We start from the raw sequence: 19,841 nt of genomic DNA, 5'->3' as shown, positions 1-19,841 counted from the left end.
TTGCCCTTTATTTCTTATTGAATCTGAGTTTTCTTCAGAGATAAATTTTCTTCAGCCTGAAAAATATTTTAAATGCAAGTCTGCTGGAAATACATTTCTTAGTTTTCGTCTGAACATTTCTTAATTTTGTCTTCATTTTTGGAGGTTCTTTTTGCTATGCATATGCTCTAATTCTAATATAGATCATTATTTTATTTTAATGATTTTGTTTTGTGGCTATGTTTTTTTGTTTGTATTTTTGTTGTTGTTTGCTCATATTGTTTTTGTTGAGAAGTCAGTCTAATTGCTGCTCCATGGAAGATGATCTGTTCTTTTTTTTCTTTAATTGCTTTTAAAACTTTATATTTGGATTACCTTTCCACATGGCCTTCACCTTCAGGATTATCACAATGTGAGTAGGTGTTTTTTTGTTTGTTTTTAGTTTTTTTCTGCTTGAGGTTTGCATAGCTTTTTAAATTTTGACTTTGTTTTTTATTTTATTCCATCAGTTTGTGAATATTCTCAAACATTTTTTCTTTAAATATAACTGTCATTTAATTCTCTTTCTGTTCTTCTGGAACCTATTCTACTTGTGTTAAGTTTTTATACTATATCTCTTTATAATTCTTACTCTCTCTTCTGTATTTTTCTTCTCTTAGTCTATGCTTCATTTGAAAATTTTCTTCTGATTTACATCCCAGTTCACTATTCTCTTTTCAACCATCTTTAATTTACTATAAAACCCATCCATTAAGATTTGAATTCTAATAATTATATTTTCTGTTCTGGAATTTTTATTTTTTAAAAATAGATTTCAATTCTCTACTGAAATTTGAAATCTTGTTTATGCCCTTGAACATAGAAGCATTAACTTCAAATTTGGTGTTCCTGTGAGTCTGTTTCTACTGTTTGTTTTTGCTGTTTTTCAGTAGTGTTGCTTTTTCTGTATCTGACTTTTTTTTTTTTAAAGAAATGTTCTATAAACATTATGTTTTCAAAATTGCTCTTACAGATACTCTGGAAAAGAGATAATGTAATTTCCAGAGATAATTTAACTTCCCTCTATACTGATCACCTGGAAGCACAAGCAAAGTGGGGATCATCTTAATCCAATTTCAAGCACTGAGATGATTTTAAGCTGAACTGTAGCTCCTTCAAGTGCTGTAGCGACCCATTCCATGCTCACCCTTGTCCTTCGCCCCTTTCATCTGAAGGAATATTCCTTCAGAGTTCCAACTCAGAGTAACGGGAATTCACTAGGGACCTCCCTGTGGCAGGCTCTGGACTATTTCTGCTCTCAGTCAAAAACTCCACTTCACTCTCTCACCTTGCTCTCTCAAACTAAGAGGAAAATTCCTCACAAAACAGGTGAAAAGGTGTCACAGACTTGAGCTTACTTTTCTAATTCTCTTTTATACTTTAAGATCCTGGACCAGTAACTTCATTAGTTTGTTAGCTCTCCCATGACGTACAGCAAATATATAGAATGCCAAAAAATGTATACACATTTTAAGAAAGGGAAAAACTATTAAAATTGTAACACTCAGTATATACCATTAACAAAAGATGAATACAAGTCATATTTGACTTTTGCAATTCCAAGAGGTGCTCAGAATGGCTGCCATCAGCGTCCAGACACTTTTGATTATGGCAAACTAAAAGTAATACATAGATAATATCTCTTAAAATGTGTATAATTTTTTTGTCACCCTTGATATTGTATGTTTTGTCCAACTTTTGAAGTACATAGCTGAGAACTGCTCCAGATTATCTTGTCTACCATTCTCCCTCTAATTCATTCTTATTCTGAAAACTGATGTTACTTTCATTCATTTTATGATTAAATTCATTTCATTATAGTAGCACTTTATCTGCCTTTGGTTTAAGTTGGTCTAACAGGCTCAGGCAGCATCCCATGGACTAAGTATTAGCTTTTAAAATTTTTTATGTGTTTAATCTCTTTCACTTATTTTTCCATTCCAATTTAGCTAGAATTCACTTTAAAAGTTTTTCAATTATTTCTTTGAGATAAAGTAGATATTTTTTAAGTTATGTGACATATTCAGAAGTAGCTCTGGTTTGTCTCTGAGGATCATGGCATTTCAGGAACATGCTTATTAAATTTTAACTTGCACAAAAGTCCTAAAGATACTTTTGTTTTATGAGCAGTTTTTATCATAGTTTTTGAGAACAGTCATGAGGAGATTCTTTTTTTTCATGTGTAGCATGTTTTCTAACTTTACTGTTTCAGAAGATTTTTTAATGTGTTTGTTTTTGACTATTTGTTATTTCTCTCATTCACATGCCAGGGAATGAAATGGTACTTGAAAAGACTGATGGTCAATTACAGTAGCAGGTTTCTTGCGTCTAATGGAGCTGTTCACAGGAAATTTATCTGCAAATACTTCAGATATTCAGAGAAACTTGATATAGCCCAGGCTGAGCATTTAGAAGACACAGAGTTATAATTCAATCAGTCTAGGCATTCTCAGTCTTACTTCCTTCAACTCTGAGCCCCCTTAGCTAGTGTGTCAAAGTCAGCTCATGCTCCACCCCCACCCCTTGTTCTCTGGCAGAAGGTGTATCTGCTTCTACAGATGAAGGGGCAGTTGTGGAAGCCTCATCCCAATTTCCTTGTGTTTTCATAGGCACGCTCCTATATCAGCAGCTCACCCTCCTCAATGAGCACCTCTTACTCTTATCCTGTGGTTTCTCTGCTTCTGAGGATCAAGATACTAGGGGATCCTGTGGAAGCACATGTACAAGAGGGACCCTCCCAAAAAAACCCAGAATTATCTTTTTGGATAATTCTGAACCCCCTGTGGTCCAGGCTTCTCCCACTAGGTGACTGTTCTAGGAACCCATCATCATCAGTGTCCCAGCCAGTGTTGCTGTGAGAGGCTGTGTTCAGCTTCAGTGAATTTAAGTTTTTGGAGATTCTTTCAATGTGTTTGCCCATTTCATGATTTTTAATTTGTGAGTGTACTTGCCCACATTGTGCTGAAAGTTTAACAGTTTTTAACCAAAAATGGCATGACCTCTGTGCCCCACCCTCCCTATTCACCTGATCTCACCCTGAGCAACATTTTTTTTACTTCCCTGCATGAAAAAAAGCCCTCAAAGGGAAATAGATTGTATGAAAGAGATGAAACAAAAAACAGCAAAAGCATTAAAGAGCATCAATGTTGACCAGTTCAAAAACTGCAAAATCATTTTGATAGGTGTATTGCGTCAAATAGAGAGTATTTTGAAGGTGACTGAAGTTTAAAAATGTAAGAATAAATACACAATTTTTTATAAATAAATTTTGTTCCCCCCTCTTCAAAGCAGATGCCTTAAGTGTTATTGCCTGTGCGGCAAATTTTGAAGAGTGTGAGGACTGGTGGATGAGTTCTAGTCTTTTCCTCCACCTTACTGAGTTGAGAGACTCAGCTTCATAAATGCCCACCAGAGATATGTTGTGAAAATGGGCCATCCGCTCCTCAGGAAGCTGCATCCAGCACAACCACATACTCCTTTCTGTTTGACCTCTCATGCCCTTCCCTCCACGCCTGTGTTTCTGGATCTCACTCTCCCATTAAGTGTGAGCTCACCTGCTTTTGCCCCAGGCTCTGTTTCTGGAGAACTTGGCAAAGATAGACTGTGTCAGCAACATAGTGAGTATTTATGATGGTGATAGTGTTCACTTAGTCACCCCTTGGTAAAAATGCATGCAATATCGATTAAAAACATATGTTTTCCAGAAGATATTTTGATAAAGATGATCAGTCAGTTGCAGTTCATAACAATAGCAATAGCAAAGGTTTAGTGAGAAGGTGCTGTCTGCCAGACATTGTGACAAGTGCTTTGTGAGTATCATCATTTTAGTCTTCCCAGTAGTCCAGTTGGTTGGTGCTACTATTAATCCAGTTTGTTTATATGGGAAAATGGAAACTGAGAGTAGTTACATAACACCCAAGCATCATGAGTTAGCATCAGGACTAGGGTTCATATTATAATCCCAGAATTTATGTTCTTGACCACAAGTTGTACTGCCTTTATTAAGTTTTATTTTTGTTTGTTTGTTTTTTTGTTTTTGTTTTTGAGTTGGAGTCTCACTCTGTCACCCAGACTGGAGTGCAGTGGCCGCTCCCGGCCATCACAGCCTCGACCTGCTGGGCTCTGGCAATCCTTTCGCCTCAGCCTTCCAAGTAGCCGGAATTACAGGCATGCGCCACCCGGCCCAGCTGATTTTTTGATTTATTGTAGAGATGAGGTCTCGCTGCCCAGGTGGGTCTCGAACCTTATTTTTTTTTTTATCCTTCTGTTATATTTAGTTATATTGGTCATGCTATTGTTTCTTACTGTGATGAGATCTAGAAAGGGCATCTGGGGAAGACATGCTTTTAAGTGTCTTCTACCTATTCTTTTATCTAACAAAGTTTCTTTTTAGGATACTTCTACTATGTTCATGTTCCCATTTAGCATTAATTTTTTCAGTGTTGACAATGTCATCCTCACCTTTAAAGTTGAAGAAAAAAGAATTGAAGTTGTTTTTGCGTGGAATGCAGAAACAAGAGGAATAAGTGTCAAACTTTTAAAAATTTGGCAGTACTGAAATGTGAATCATAAATGTGCAAGAAATGCCTACACACTGGCCCTGATTTAAGAAGATATGGAAAGTTTTAAAAATCTTCTCATTTTGAACAACTGACAAGAGAGAAAAAAGGTGATGAGTAAGATGTGTTAATTCAGGTTAATTATCAAAATCTATAAATTAATGTTTTCCTGAAAGAAGAAAATGTGAATACAAATAAATGGTTAAAGGCAATTCCTTGTTCAATATTTTCATCATCTCAAGAAATAACATATTATTTCATTAGTCTACCTAGGATATCCAGCCTGGTCTTTACTTCAAGTCAACTAATTGAAACAGGTACTTCAGTGCCTTAAAAAGTAAGTTAATTTTTTATAAAGGAATGAAAGCATAGTCTTATTGATTTACTTTATTCTTTTTTCTTACTTAGAAACATAACTGTGCTACTGCACTCCAACCTGGGCAACAGAGTGAAACTTGTCTCAAACAAACAAACAAACAAACAAAATATATATATATTATTAATAATACTCTATAGTATTAAAATATATATTCAGATTGAGATATGCACTATGATAAATAAATCAGTGTGGAATGGCATCCCTTGATGTTGTAGATTGCATTGAAAATAGGAAGTTTCCATTGATTTTACCTTTGCTTACACAGTCCAAGGCAAGGCTGGCCCTATACTCCAGTTTCTCAGTTCTCAGGTTAATTATTTTATTTTATTTTATTTTATTTATTACTGAGTCAGGGTCTTGCTCTCTTGCCCAGGCTGGAGTGCAGTAATATGATCCTGGTTCACTGCAGCCTCAACTTCCTGAACTCAAGCAATCTTCCTATCCTAGTCTGTCAAGTAGCTGGCACTACAGGCATGAGCCACCATGTCCAGTTAATTTTATCAGCCCAGTATTCTTTAGCAATCTACTATTCATCTTGCTTTTGTATGAGTAAAAGAGAATGATTCAACTTTAAACATCCACAAAGCTTCTTCTTCTTCTTCTTCTTTTTTTACTTTAAAATTTTTTTATTTTAAAGATGTGGGGTACAATTCAGAGTTAGGTGTCCTCTCACATTCTTCAGGTCTCTATTCCAACTTTTCGATTTTCCCCTGCTGCTTTATCTAAGAGACCAACCTCATTCATATTGATGGACAATTCTCAGGGAGTCTCATTTTGAAGCATCTTGCAAGTGAGACACTGACTGCCTTTTGTTCCAGATTATTCTTTCAAGGATGTCTTGGAAAGATAAAGACTATGTCATCTCCAGAGCATCCTTTTGCTGTCTGATTTCTTTGCTCACTACCATAGAAGTTGTTCTAGAATTATGTTTATCATAGTTTTGCTTAAAGCCTTGGAAGTAGAGATAGCCTGTTTATCTGTTTATCGCAGTTTTGCTTAAAGCCTTGGAAAAACTGTTTATCGCAGTTTTGCTTAAAGTCTTGGAAGTAGAGATAGCCTCAACCTCTGGAGCAAAAAGCCAGAGCTCGGTGCTCTTCCCTGCAACACAACCCACAGCCTCATGTACAGCAGTGCTAGAGGGGCTCCTCTGCTTCTGCTCTGATGTCCAACGTCCTCGTCCCACAGGTGCTGTCCTGTCGGTGGGCAGGGCAGAAGCCTCGGTCTCAATGGCCCAAACTGTGGAGCTGTGACAGCTTCACTAGCAGGGGTGTGGGTGATAAACTCCTCGAAAATTCAGGGGCTGCTCCCCAAGGAAACATTCTTGTGATTCTGGGAGTGGATTCACACCGTTCAGTTCCTCTGGCAGTCAAAAAACCCTACTGTCTTTTCAGTCCTGCATCAAAAAGGAGACCAGGATCTTATTAGATTCTGGGTATTAGAAAATGCATGCCTCACTTGGGCTTTCTGCTTAATCTTTTGTATTGGCTAACCCACAGATTGCTCTCTCTCTCTCTCTCTCTCTCTCTGTGTCTCTCCCTCTGTGTGTGTGTGTGTGTGTGTGTGTTTGTGTGTGTGTGTGTGTGTGTGTCTCTCTCTCTCCAGACTCTTGCTCTGTCTCTCAGGCATGAGAGTGGTGGCATAATCCTAACTCACTGCTGCCTTGAATTCCTATGTTCCAGCTGTCCTCCTGCCTTAGCCTCCCGAGTAGCTGGGGCTACAGGTGTGCACCACCATGCCTGGCTAAATTTTTTGATGTTTTTGTAGAGACAAGGTCTAGCTGTATTGCCCAGGCTGGCCTCGAACTCCCGGGTACAAGTCATCCTCCTGCCTCAGCCTCTCACAGTACTGGGATTTCAGGTGTGAGCCACCGTGCCTGGAGTCTCTTTTTTTTAGTACCTTTTTCCTGCATCCTACCAAATGCCATCGGTTCCTTATTTTAAAACCATCTAAAGTTTTCTCATTCTTACGACTACCTCAAACTTCGTTTTTACTGCTTGTCCTATTTCTCAAAAGAGTGATCTATGCTGAATGTTATTCCTCCTCTCAGTTGACTTCATTTTTATCCTTTTGCTGTCTGATTTCTTTGCTCACTACCATAGAACTTGTTCTAGAATTATCAACGATTCTTGACCTACTAAATCCAAACATTTCTTCTCAGATTCCTTTTTCCTAAAACTGTTCATAGCGATCTCAATTCCTACCTACCCCCTACTTATTAAAAATCTTCTCTCTTCCCCTACTGGGAATATACCCGGAAGAACTCAATTCACTCTATCAAAAAGATACCTGCACACATATGTTTATCGCAGCATTGTTCACAACAGCAAGAACATGAAACCAACCGTGCTGCCCATCAAGAGAGGACTGGATTAAAAAAAAAATTATTATACATCGGTATAAATATACACAATGGAATATTACGCAACCACAAAGAAGAACAAAATCATGAACTTTGCAGCAACCCGGATGGAATTAGAGTTTATAATACTGAGTGATCTTTCACAGAAACAAAGAACTGTCTATCACATGTTCTCACTCATAAGTGGACCTTGGGCAACTACAGAAATACGGTAGTAAAAGGATTGACAGTGGTGGGAAACGGGTGGGGTGGAGAGGTGGGATTGACAGTAGTGGAAATCTGCCTGGGGAAGTGGGGGACATACCTCATCAACGAGGGTACTTGCACAATGAATATGTGTATACCTAATCCTGAATTGTACCCCACAATTTTAAAATAAAATTTAAAAGTTTAAAAGAAAAATCTTATTTCCATCGGTTTCTATCGTACAGGGTGATCTTGTGCTTACCTTCCTAAAATGTGACTGCTCTTTTTGATTGTTAGCTTCCTATTTAATAGCCTAAATATAGTTATTCATACATTCAACAAATATTTACTGAGCACCTACTATGTTCCAAGTGCTTGGGCTATACTCGTGAATAGGATATTCCACGATTCCCGTCTTCATGGACTTCTATTTTAACATGGGGAGTTGAGAAATTATACCTATAATATTGGGTTGAGGGGTAAATTTGTAGCATTTTTTGCTTGATCATGGAATACGAATGTTGCACGGTGGTTGATTGGTCACAGTTCATCACATTTGTCACTTCTCGGGTTGACTGATGTGGATCATTGTGGATTAAAGCGTTTAAACAGTCTTCATCAAAGCCCTGTGGTTTTCCTGGACATGGGGTATCACTCAGGTCAAAGTGGCCGTCTTTGAAATGACAAAGCCATTTTCTTGCTGTGCTATGCCCGATGGCATTTTCCCCATACATGACACAAGGTTTTGAGCCGTTCCCACTTCCTTGACTCCTCTGTTAAACAGAAGAATATGTTGGAAGTGTTAGTTTTTTTCTCCTTGACACTCCATCTTCTTTAGTCCACAAATAACACTAACTTTCTTCAAATCTGCAAAATGCAAGGCGTATTCACGAGCACAACGTTGTCACTCCAAATGTCGAACGATAAACTCCCAACACTGCCGTTTCGCCATGCCAGAAGCAAACTCTTTCAACTTATGCATCAAACTGATCGATAAGTTTAAAATATGCACAGTGTGTTAAAAGTAAATAGAAAAAAAAAATTCCAAGCAGCATAAGGGGCATTCTGAGTGAGGGTGGAGTGTGAGAGGTTGGCCGTGTCAATAAGAGTAGACCTCACTGAGAAGATAGTCTACTCAGGGCTCATTCCTGTTTCCTGTGTGCCACATTCCATGGGAGGCTCATCCACTTTAAATTCTGCAACCAGGGCCTCTGTGCTGGTGATTTTCAAATCTGTCCCTCTAATATCATTGGCCAATGAGGTGTAGTCCCATTTGAATCTTAGCATTATCCACCAATTCAACAAAATGTGGAGCACCTACGCTGGGCTAGGACTGCAAGAGTGTTGCAAAAACGAGTAAATCAAAGTCCCAAATTCAATGAACTCATGTAGTAGAAGATTTTGCAGCATGATTTTAGAAACTCTGGAAAGGATGTGATAGACAGATTTGAGTTCCACAATGGTCACAGAACAAAGTTTTGGAGGGAGTCAAAGAAAGATTCCTAGAGAGGGTGACACTCCATTTGAGACTTAGTAATAATAAAAATAAAGCACGCAAAACAGAGGTGTCCTAAAGGTTTATCCCAGACACTCTTCCTTTGACCCTCATCTTCAGTGGCACTGAGTGGCACTTTACTGCTATTTTTTCCATCTCCTGAGATGGAGAGGACATTTTATATTGCAAAGTGTTATAATTATCAATCTACTTATCTCTCTCCCAGATTATAAGGGCAAGTCTGTGACCTACCCATATTTGTCTCCACTGTGTACATACTCAGTGCTTGTAAGTGTTTTACAGAATTAAATTCTAAAAAGACATAGGCTGATGGACCAAATGGAAAACAAAAAATTACCATGTATTTTTGACTTGTTTGTGTAAAGATCCAGAAGGACTGAAAGAGAATAAGTCTTGCTTAATGAAGATAAGGATGTGAATTCAATCTTAAGAATCCCAAGCAAATATCTTGCAATTTTCCCTTCTTTCAATCCAACCTCCTCAGACATCCTGTCACATATACCCAAGGAAATCACTCTTTGATGAACCCCTGACTATTCCAAGGTTCTGCTTCTGTGATAACTACTTCTACGTGACCTGGCAACTGTAAATTGCAGGTTGGGTTTCTCTAGGCCAGAATGATGTCTAGGATAATTTGCATGGAAATGGCTGTGATTATACAGCTCTGTTTCAACTGAGAAACTCCATGTCATGTAAGAGTTGTCATGATTCACGTTAGCTGGACATGAAAGTAATTACACACTGGCTTTACAAGCAGTGAATCATCTCAGAGAAAAATATTTAGATGTGAAGAATTATGTTAAAAGGTATATTTTATCTGAATGGGATCTTGTAGAGAATGGCAACACTAAAAACGAACAGCTAAAACTGTCACCAGCCAGGGGCACCTATATACCATCTCCACCTATCGAGGACATGAAACAATGTGAGAAAGTTTTAAGTCGTAAAGAAATAGCCACTCCTGTGACTCACCTGTATCCTGGGCAAGCCTGGTTATAACTTAGAACCAGCTGTAGCTCTCATACCATCATCACTTCAGAATAGCAATGAACAGAAGTTTTTCTTAATTTAGAACTGGAATCTCAGAGTCTATATCGAAGTCACAAGCTTCAATGAACTTAAGATAGTAGGGACAGGGGCATGAAGTCTGAGGCCACTTTGACTTTTAGAAATTGGTGTCATCTAGTACCCCGAGTACTATTCTCAAAGTGATTAAGTATATTTTTGCTTCCCTGGTGTTTGTTGTTATGAAGGGCCAATTAGTGTTGAGGTCTTCAGAAGTCAGGTAAATTTTGAGGGAGTGAAATGAACATATATGAGAGAATCAATGCAATGTTAAGGAATTTTGTCTTTGGATTTAGATAGAGCTGCATCTGAATCCCCAGATTATATATTAGCTGGGCATTTCTCCAAGATGCTTCACTTCTCCAAGCTTTAGTTTTCCTATCTGGAAAATGGACGAATTAATAGAACTAACTCTATAAGGTTGCTTTGAGTATTGTATAAAAAATAATGCTGGTTTATAAAATAATCTTTATGGTCTAGATATTATATACTGAAATATTTATGAATAAAATCATATGACGTTTAGGATTTACTTCAAAATGGTATAGATGAGAGGAAATGGGTGAGGGTGTAGAGAAAACTAAATTGGTTGTGAGTTTGTAGTTGTAGAAAATAAATGATAGTATAGCGTCAAAATTAAACATTTTTTTTTTTTTGAGTTGGAGTCTCACTCTGTCGCCCAGACTGGAGTGCAGTGGCTGCTCCCGGCCACCACAGCCTCGACCTGCTGGGCTCCGGCGATCCTTCCGCCTCAGCCTTCCAAGTAGCTAGAATTACAGGCATGCGCTACCATGCCTGGCTGATTTTTTGATTTATTGTCGAGATGAGGTCTTGTTGCCCCGGCGGGTCTCAAACTCGGGCTCAGGCCATCCACTCACCTCAGCCTCCCAAAGGTGCGGGATTACAGGCTGAGCCACTGAGTCCGGCTCAAAATTAAAATATTTTAAAAAAATAACAAAATCAAAAGCACCTGAAAATGTTAAGCAAATAAGAACTAATTAGTGTTGTTTTTTTTTTTTAATTGTCTTGTTTTTGAACAGGGTCTTACTCTGTCATCCAAGCTGCAGTGCAGTGGCACAATCACAGCTCACTGCAGCCTGAATCTTCTAGGCTCAAGTGACCCTCCCAACTCAGCCCCCCAGTGGCTGAGACCACAGGTACGCCCTTAAGCTCAACTAATTTTATTTTACCCTTTGTAGAGATTGAGTCTCACTGTGTTGCCTAGGCTGGTCTTGAACACCTGGGCTCAAGTGCTCCTTTCTCCTCAGCCTCCCAAAGTGCTGGAATTACAGGTATGAGCCACCATGCCCAGTCTCATTTGCTTTTAATTTGCTTAGTTACTAAAAGAAAACTCAACAATCGTGTGATGTGTTTTAGCTCCATAATCATGAAATCTTCACATTGCTGGCAGAAATATTTAAACGACTGTTATAATCCACCCTTTCTTGCCGACTTGGGGCTTATGCATGACCCTATGCCAAAGATAGAATCCAGTCACACGAGGGGCATTTCAGTGTTTGGGAACAGGTTTTGATCATTCAGATGTTCTCAGCACTCCCAATCATGGGATGACTATGGAACAGTGAGCTCTCCCTCACCCTTGTCAGATTTCCTGACATATAGTAGATTTCCCATTCTCCAAGACAAAAATTAAACTGTAAGTTGTATCTTTCCTGGAGAATCTCAAAGATCCTTCTTTTTTGGAGATTTTCACTTTTTATCACTGTCTGCAAGTCAGCAAATCTCTAACACCTCGTGTCCTCCAATGGTCAAGCTTTTTTTTGGTGACTTCTGGAAATAATTATCTTTGTACTTCAGAGATGAAAGCTTAGTTAAATATGGGGGAGACCAAGCAGATGTGGACGAACATCTTACGCTGCACACTGTCTCGTGTCACAGCCGTGCAGCTGACGAAGAGCTTGCCAGGGATGGTGTCATTTAGAGATGCTGGGAAGGACAGCTGTTTAGAGAAAGAAAATTAGTGTCACTGTTAGTGCATGATCTATCAGGAAGTCTAGGATACATGCATCCAAAGGATATGGATCTAGGTGTTTCCCACCGCCCCCTCCGCCAAATATTCATTTAATAGATGCAGGGATACAAAATAAAGCAAAGCAGGAAATAGACAATGAGTGTTTAGAAAACTTCCTTTTTTGATAACTTTAATTATACATAATTATTTAATGAGAAGTATTTGTGCCATTAATTGAATAAAAAGTAATAGGTCATGACACTGTGCACATTTACTTCTCTTTGAGAAATTGTATATATATACTTTAAAAAAATTATACCTTTAAAATTTTTTTAGTTTTAGAGACAGAGTCTCACTCTTGTGTCCATGGATTGCAGTGGCGCCATCAAAGCTCACTGCAGTCTTGAACTCCTGGGCTCAAGGGAGCCTCCTGCTTCAGACTCCTGAGTAGCAGGAACTATTGGCACATACCACCATGCTTAGCTAATTAATTTTTTGGTAGAGATGGGGTCTCACTGTGTTTCCCAGACTGGTCTCAAACTTCTGGCCTCAAACAATACTCCCATTCCAGCTTCCCAAAGTGCTGGGTTTACAAGTGTGAACTACCACGCCAGCCTATCTTATTTTTATTACTGAGCCTATAATGTAACATGTTTATACTTAATTTTTAAAAACCTTTAGAGAAGGATTTTTTATTCTTTAAAAAATTCTGTAAGTTATGATAGTAATGATGCCTGTCTAGAGAGTACATTACGTTACTCAAATAATTTTATGCTTACCATATTACAAAATGATTTTAGGAAATCTTTTTAAAAATGTGAGACACAGTAAGGAAGAGTCCCATATGCACCTCTGGTGTCCCCCACACACCTGAATCCTGCTCTTTCATTCATAATTCACGAAGGTTGAAATACAAAACCTTTTGCTTTTTTCAAGGCTGCAAAGAATAAGTAGGAAACACAAAGTTCTTGATATCTAGACAAGAGGTCTTGCTGTGTGGTTTGGGGGATCTGGCAGCCGTTGCATTCGAGAACATCAAAGCTTTGATAAAAACGGGCCTAAGATGTTTGAAAGAAGGGCGATAAAAGTCCAGTTGGATAGAAGATCAAGTTGCGGGAGACTTCCTGTAGCCATAAGAAGAACTTTTCCTAAAAAAAAAAAAGAAAGAAAGAAAGAAAGAAAAAGGAAAAGATTAAATATCTGCGTGTGTGTGTGTGTGTGTGTGTGTGTGTGTGTGTGTGTGTGTGTGTGTCTATGTGTGTGCAAACAAGGAATGGAAGCGTTGATTTTCAACATGGTGCATTATATCTGTCCGTATAGAACCTTGTTACCAGGTAAGACATGTTTTAGAGTGTTTATTTCCTTTGCATTTTATTTTCTTTAATTGCCCCCAATAATCTTGGGAAGATAACGAAGTAGCCTTTATCATCTCTGTTCTCTAGGTGAGACTCAGAGTCAAGTAACCTTCCCTGAGTTCCTCAGCAAAAGGATGACAGGATTCATACTAGAACTGGGTCTGCTGACCTTTGTCCAATGGGCCATGTTCACAGTAAAATGAATACTAATTACTTCTCATGTTTGGTGGTTAACCCAGAAATGCAGAGGAGGTTCGTGTTCTATTGATTTTATTTCAAAATGATAAATTAGGGGTGCTCACTTATTTAATTTGCATTTTATTTGTTTATATTTTTATTTTTTGAGTCAGGGTCTCATGCTGTCACCCAGATCGGAGTGCAGTAGCACGGCTCACTGGAGCCTCAACCTCCTGGGCTCAAGGGATTCTCCCACCTTAGTCTCCTGAGTAAACTGGGACTATAGGCATGTGTCCCCATGCCCAGCTTTTTGTTTTGTTTTGTTTTGTTTTGTTTTTAATTTTGTGTAGAGATGAAGTCTCATACTATGTTGCCTAGGCTGTTCTTGGAACTCTTAGATTTAATACTCCTGCCTCAGTCTCCCAAAATGCTGAGATTACAGACGTGAGTCACTATGCCTGGCTTAATTTTCAGTTTAAACAGAACATCTCAAATATTTGTCAGCATTTGAGGGTTTTGTGATTTAGGGTATTTTGGAATTTCTAGCTGGATCATTTCACATTTGCTTGCCCTCCCTTTCATCTTTGCTAGAAGCACCCACTTCACTCTACTTGATCACATCTGGACCACCCTGGGGGCCCAGCTGGACAGGAACCTGTGTGGTAGAACCATCCTGACACCCTTCAGGCAAAAGCCATGTGTTCTTCTGTTGTACTCACGTAAAACTTTATCTTTACTGTTTTTCATTCAATTTCTCTTTTATAATGATCCCTCGTATTTTGTTTTCTTTATATGCTTTCTGATGACTTTATGTTTTTATATCCTCCTGCAGAACTTATTGGCCCTTTAATATGTGATCAACATGTATTCTTTTTCTGGATTTAAGAGAGAGATAGTTGTCAATATACTTTAGAGAATTATAGAAAGATCAGCCTTGTCTCTGCTATCATGATCAAAAATTATAAAAAGATTGGTAATCCCAAACAAAAATAACTAACTTGTTTTGTGAATTTAAAAACATTTTTGGAAAGGTTTAATTACAGTATCAGTATGTATCTACTTTTTACAAGTATAAATGAGAACTAAACCAGACTTTCCCTGCAAGTTTCCTGATTGATACAGCAACTTATATGTACTCTGAAATATTTTTTAGCACTGAGACATTTAATGAATGTACAAGTAAATGATTTACATATTTGTTAAATTTTTTAATGTTTTATAGTGAAGGACACAGACATCAACTTGTTTCTTTGGCATGTGGGTTATCAGCAATTTGGAATATACCTTTCTGGAATCCTAGGGCCTTTCTGTCACACTGTCTTACAAAGCTGAGGAAGAATATTTATGGGCATATCTACTGATGAAAAGAAAATTTCTTGACGTATATCCCTTTACCTTGAGGTGAAAAGACAGTTTTGCTCCATGTAAGTTGTTAGGCTGGAAGTATTCTTTGTTCTTTGAATTTCTTTTTTTTTATCATCAACTTGGAATTTCCTCTAAACATTGAAAAGTTTTCTATAGAATGAGGATGAGATAGTCAGGTGTGCTGGCTCATGCCTGTAATCCTAGCATTTTGGGAGGCTGAGGGTAGAGAATTGCTTGAGATCAGGAGCTCAAGACTAGCCTGGGCAACATAGCAACACCCTGTCTCTACCAATAATAATAATAACAATAACAATGAAGAATAAAGATGAGATGATACTTTTTCCCAACAGTAATGTATAAAATGATGCTAAGTAAAATGCTTTAAATGAATAACATCAGAATCAAAATGTTGAGATGAAATTAGTTTACTTTTCTCCATAAAGAGGCAAGTTTTTTTTGCTGGATATATTATTTTTAAGATGTGGGTACAAGTCAGAATTAGGCATGTAAGTGGTCTGTGTACAGGTGAAGTTTGGGCCTCGCACTGGTCTTCACTTAGCCTGGTTTAGGATCAGGTAGCCTTATTGATGTTATTTCCCCCCCTCACTACTGTGGCAGTGTTTGTATTAGGATAAAATGTTCCGGGTCCACTTATGAGTGAGAACATGTGGTACTCAGTTCTTTGTTTTTTGTTTTTTGTTTTTTGTTTTTGAGTTGGAGTCTCACTGTCACCCAGACTGGAGTGCAATGGCCGCTCCTGGCCACTGCAGCCTCGACCTGCTGGGCTCCGGCGATCCTTCTGCCTCAGCCTTCCAAGTAGCTGGAACTACAGGCGCGTGCTACCATGCCCGGCTAATTTTTTTTTTTTATTGTAGAGATGAGGTCTCGCCTGCCCAGGCGGGTCTTGAACCCGCGGGCTCAGGCAATTCACTCACCTCAGCCTCCCAAAGGCGCAGGATTACAGGCTGACCCACCGAGCTCGGCTGGTACTCAGTTCTTTGTTTCTGTGATAGATCACTCAGTATTATAGACTCTAAGTCCATCCAGGTTGCTGTGAAATCCATAGTTTTGTCCTTCTTTATGACTGTGTAATAGTCCATCGTGTTTATATACCACTTTTTTTATCCAGCCCACTTTTGATGGGCAGCATGGTTGGTTTCATGCTTTTGCTATTGTGAGTAATGCTGCAATAAACATGCATGTGCAGGTACTTTTTGGAGAGTGATTAAGTTCCTCTGGGTATATCCCCAGAAGGGAGATTACAGGGTCACATGGGAGGTTTTCCACAGAGGTTGTAGTAATTTACACGCCCACCAACAGTGTAGAAGCATTCCCTTTTTTTTCCGCATTGTCTCCAGCATCTGTTGTTTTTTGAGTATTGAAGATGGCCATCCTAGCTGGAGTTAGGTGGTATCTCAGCATGATTTTGTTTTGCATTTCTTTGACGATTAGTAAGCCTGAGCATTTTTTCATGTATCTGTTGGCTGTTCATATGTCTTCTTTCGAGAAGTGTCTATTCATGTCTGTTGCCCACTTTTTAATAGGTCTGCTTATTTTTTTCCTTTCAGCACATTTGAGCTCCTTGTAAGTTCTGGATGTTAGGCCTTTGTCAAACAAACAGTTGACAAAGGTATTTTCGCATTCTGTGGGCTGTCTACCCACTCTCTTGATGGTTTCTTCTGCTTTGCAAAAGCTTTTAAGTTTGATGAGGTCTCACTTGTCTATGTTATCTCTTATGTCATGAGCTTTTGAGGTTATGATCAGAAATTGGTTGCCTATTCCAATGTCTATAAGGGTGTCTCTTGTGCTTTCTAAGATTCTTATAGTTTGAGATACTACATTTAGATATTTGACACATTTAGAGTTGGTTTTTGTGTATAGTGATAGGTAGGGGTCCTGTTTCATTCTTCTGCATGTGGTCAGCCAGTATTCCCAGCACCATTTACTGAATACGTTCTCCTCTCCCCAGTGATTGTTGGTGGAGGCTTTGTCAAAGATGAGTTGGCTGAGAAATTAAGGTTTTGCTTCTGGAGTCTCTTTCCTGTTCCATTGGCTTATATGCCTATTCTAATACCAATACCAGGTTGTTTTGATTATTGTAGCCTTATAATAAAGTTTAAAGATGGAAGTGTGATTCCTCCCACTTTGTTTCTTTTGCTAAGGATTGTTTTGGCTATTTGTGCTTTTTTTTTTTGCCTCCATATGAATTTCTGTATTGTCATTTTCAGTTCTGAGAAGAATGATGCTGGTAATTTAATGAGTATTGCGTTGAATCTATAGATTGCCTTGGGTAGGGTGGACATCTTAACAATGTTGATTCTTCTAATTCCTGAGCATAAAATATTTTTTATGGTCACGGTCCTGGCCTTTCTCCCATGCTCCTCCTCCAGTTTTCAGAAGTTGTCCAGTTCCAGGAACGGGTCTTTCCTTTAGTTCTCTAACATTTTCACCTACCCTGTCATGGTGTCAGGCTCCCTGGGGAGTTGTCACCCTGCAGGATGGTGAGGGGGCATCTCCCTAGTACTTTGCTGTTTGGTTTCCATCTATTAAGTTTAGAACCTGAAGATTGGGGAGTCTCAGGGTCTCTTGAGGATTTGTTTGAGCTCTGGCTGGCCACAGGGGTTTCTGTGGGCTCACTTGCTTCCTTCTGGGAAAACACCTGTTTGGAGGGAAGCTTAGTCTGGTTATAAGGTGACTTCTGGTCCCCAATGGATAACTGGATACCCAGAGGCAAGTCCAATTCAGATGAAGGTGCCTCCAGGGGCAAAACAGGTTCTGGAGGAAAAGTTGACGTAGAGGCTTCAGTCTCAAGTACTTTACTCAGCTGTTTCACCAGTGGGCTTGGAGGCTCTCCGCAGCTGGTCTTCATGAGTGCCTGTGCAAAACCAAGGATAGGAGAGCAAGGATTTGAGTCCTGGGCATGTTTGGAACCCTTCAGCTCTTCTCTCACTGGTAGGTTTGACTGTGGAGACCTCTCCACCTGGACGAGTGTGTGCAGGATACCAGCACTAGGTGAACAGGGGTCCGCCACTCGAGCCAGATGCTTGTTGTGAGGCAGAGGCCGAGTTGGAGTGACTGGAATGCTCTTGGCTGAGCCCATCTCAGGGTTGGGTAGAACCTGGCCCGAGATGAGGAGGGGGGATGCCTGTGAAAAGTGACTCAGGTCTCAGCCTTACCATGACCATGTGAGACCGCCAGCCCCAGAGCACCCGATCATACCAGTTTCCAGCTGATTCCATAAACTTAGCATCCAGTTTTAATATTATTAAAAATCTATCTCCTACATATGAAATGGCTACCATGGAAATTAATATAAGACTCCTTATACTAGTAAATAACTTATTTTTATTTTTATTCTTACCATTATACCCTACAAAACAGGTTTTATACCCTGAGTGGGCTCTATGCCTCAATGGTATCATGTCCAGATATAAATATCGTGTCCATATCCTGATATTAATCAGGATAACTGTAGAAATTCATAAGTTAAACCCCATTATTAAAAACTTGACAAAGTCTCAGGGTACAAAATCAACATGCAAAAGACAGTTGGATTTTATATTCCAACAACAAACAGTCAGAGAACCAAATAAAAAGCACAATCCCATTCACAATAGCACCCCCCCCAAAAAAAATAATGAAATACCTTGGCATCTTCCAAACCAGAGAAGTGAAAGACCTTCACAATGAAAACTACAAAAACACGGTGAAAGAAATCAAACACAAACAAATGGAAAAATATTTTATGCTCCTGGGAGCAAGACCAGGACCCTAGGTAGAGAGTTAGGCCCTGCACGATCCCAGCACTGGGTCACCCACGGCCTGGTGATACTCTGTGTCCTCTCACCACTTCTTTCCTAGGGAGACCGGAGAAGGGCCTGTTTTCTTTGATTCCTCCTAGACTACTTTCTTTCTACACACAAGACTGGTAGTCTTGGAGTGAGAGCTTTATCTGGCTTTCTTTGTGTGTTGTGTGTTTCTTGAATATTAAAGGAAGTGATTTTAAATGAAAACAAAAAAGGGTTATGGAATATATTCACAACTCTAATCAGTAAAACATTTGCAAATTTCTGAATGGCACCAACTTTTAGTCATCAGAGTAGAAAAATATTATAATTTTAGAAAAATATTATGATTTTATAATTTTGCCAAAAACAACGCACTAAAAACCTCGCTGATGAGTGTTTAAAATGATATTCTTTTGAAAACTGAAATAAGCATAGAGTGATCTAATTAAAAATCACTTATACAATAATTCATCAATGTAGACAAAGATGAACAGACATAGAAAGTGATGAAAAACAGCATTATTACCTTAACCCTAAAATGTGCAAAAAACTTGTAATGAAGCTACTTTGTCCTTGATGTTTAACCTAAGATCATTATATCATCTTATATTATGCAAGAGGAAAATTAAAATTGGGGATACTAAAATTTCAGTTATTAAACATATTCCAGACTCATGTGCACAGTGGTGTTAGTGATGCTGTTTAAATCCAAATGTGAGTATCTTAGAATTCCTACCTTATTTTTACTATTGTACCAACTGAAAATCTGGCTACATCTGGAAGCCGTAGGAAAGGCCCAGCCACTTGATTTATGAGCCCTACAAGTGGAGTGTCTAGAGCAGGGGCTTTTAGTCCCCAGCAAAGTTTTCAAATTCATAAACATCTTGCAAAATTCTATTCATATACACAGAAAATGTATTTAATCAACGCTGGTTTGCAGGAACCAGAGTAGGGCAAAGCAGTTATGGAGGAGTGAGGGCTCAAATACTCAGAACTGGGAAATGTTGTGAGGTTGTGGTCTACTGACAGTATATATATATATATTTTTTTTTTTTTTTGAGTTGGAGTCTCACTCTCACCCAGACTGGAGTGCAGTGGCCGC

At 38.8% G+C, this 19,841-nt stretch overlaps 1 pseudogene; it reads right to left on the bottom strand.

Moving 5' to 3' along the window:
• Nucleotides 1-17,273: 17,273 nt before the first annotated feature.
• On the bottom strand, nucleotides 17,274-18,051 carry LOC103259646 (annotated as a pseudogene).
• Nucleotides 18,052-19,841: the final 1,790 nt, after the last annotated feature.

This window comes from Carlito syrichta, unplaced genomic scaffold (assembly GCF_000164805.1).
Source record: "Carlito syrichta isolate Samal-C Ts95f unplaced genomic scaffold, Tarsius_syrichta-2.0.1 Scaffold302942, whole genome shotgun sequence".
Taxonomy (NCBI): Eukaryota; Metazoa; Chordata; class Mammalia; order Primates; family Tarsiidae; genus Carlito; species Carlito syrichta.
This window is presented reverse-complemented; position numbering and strand designations above follow the sequence as displayed.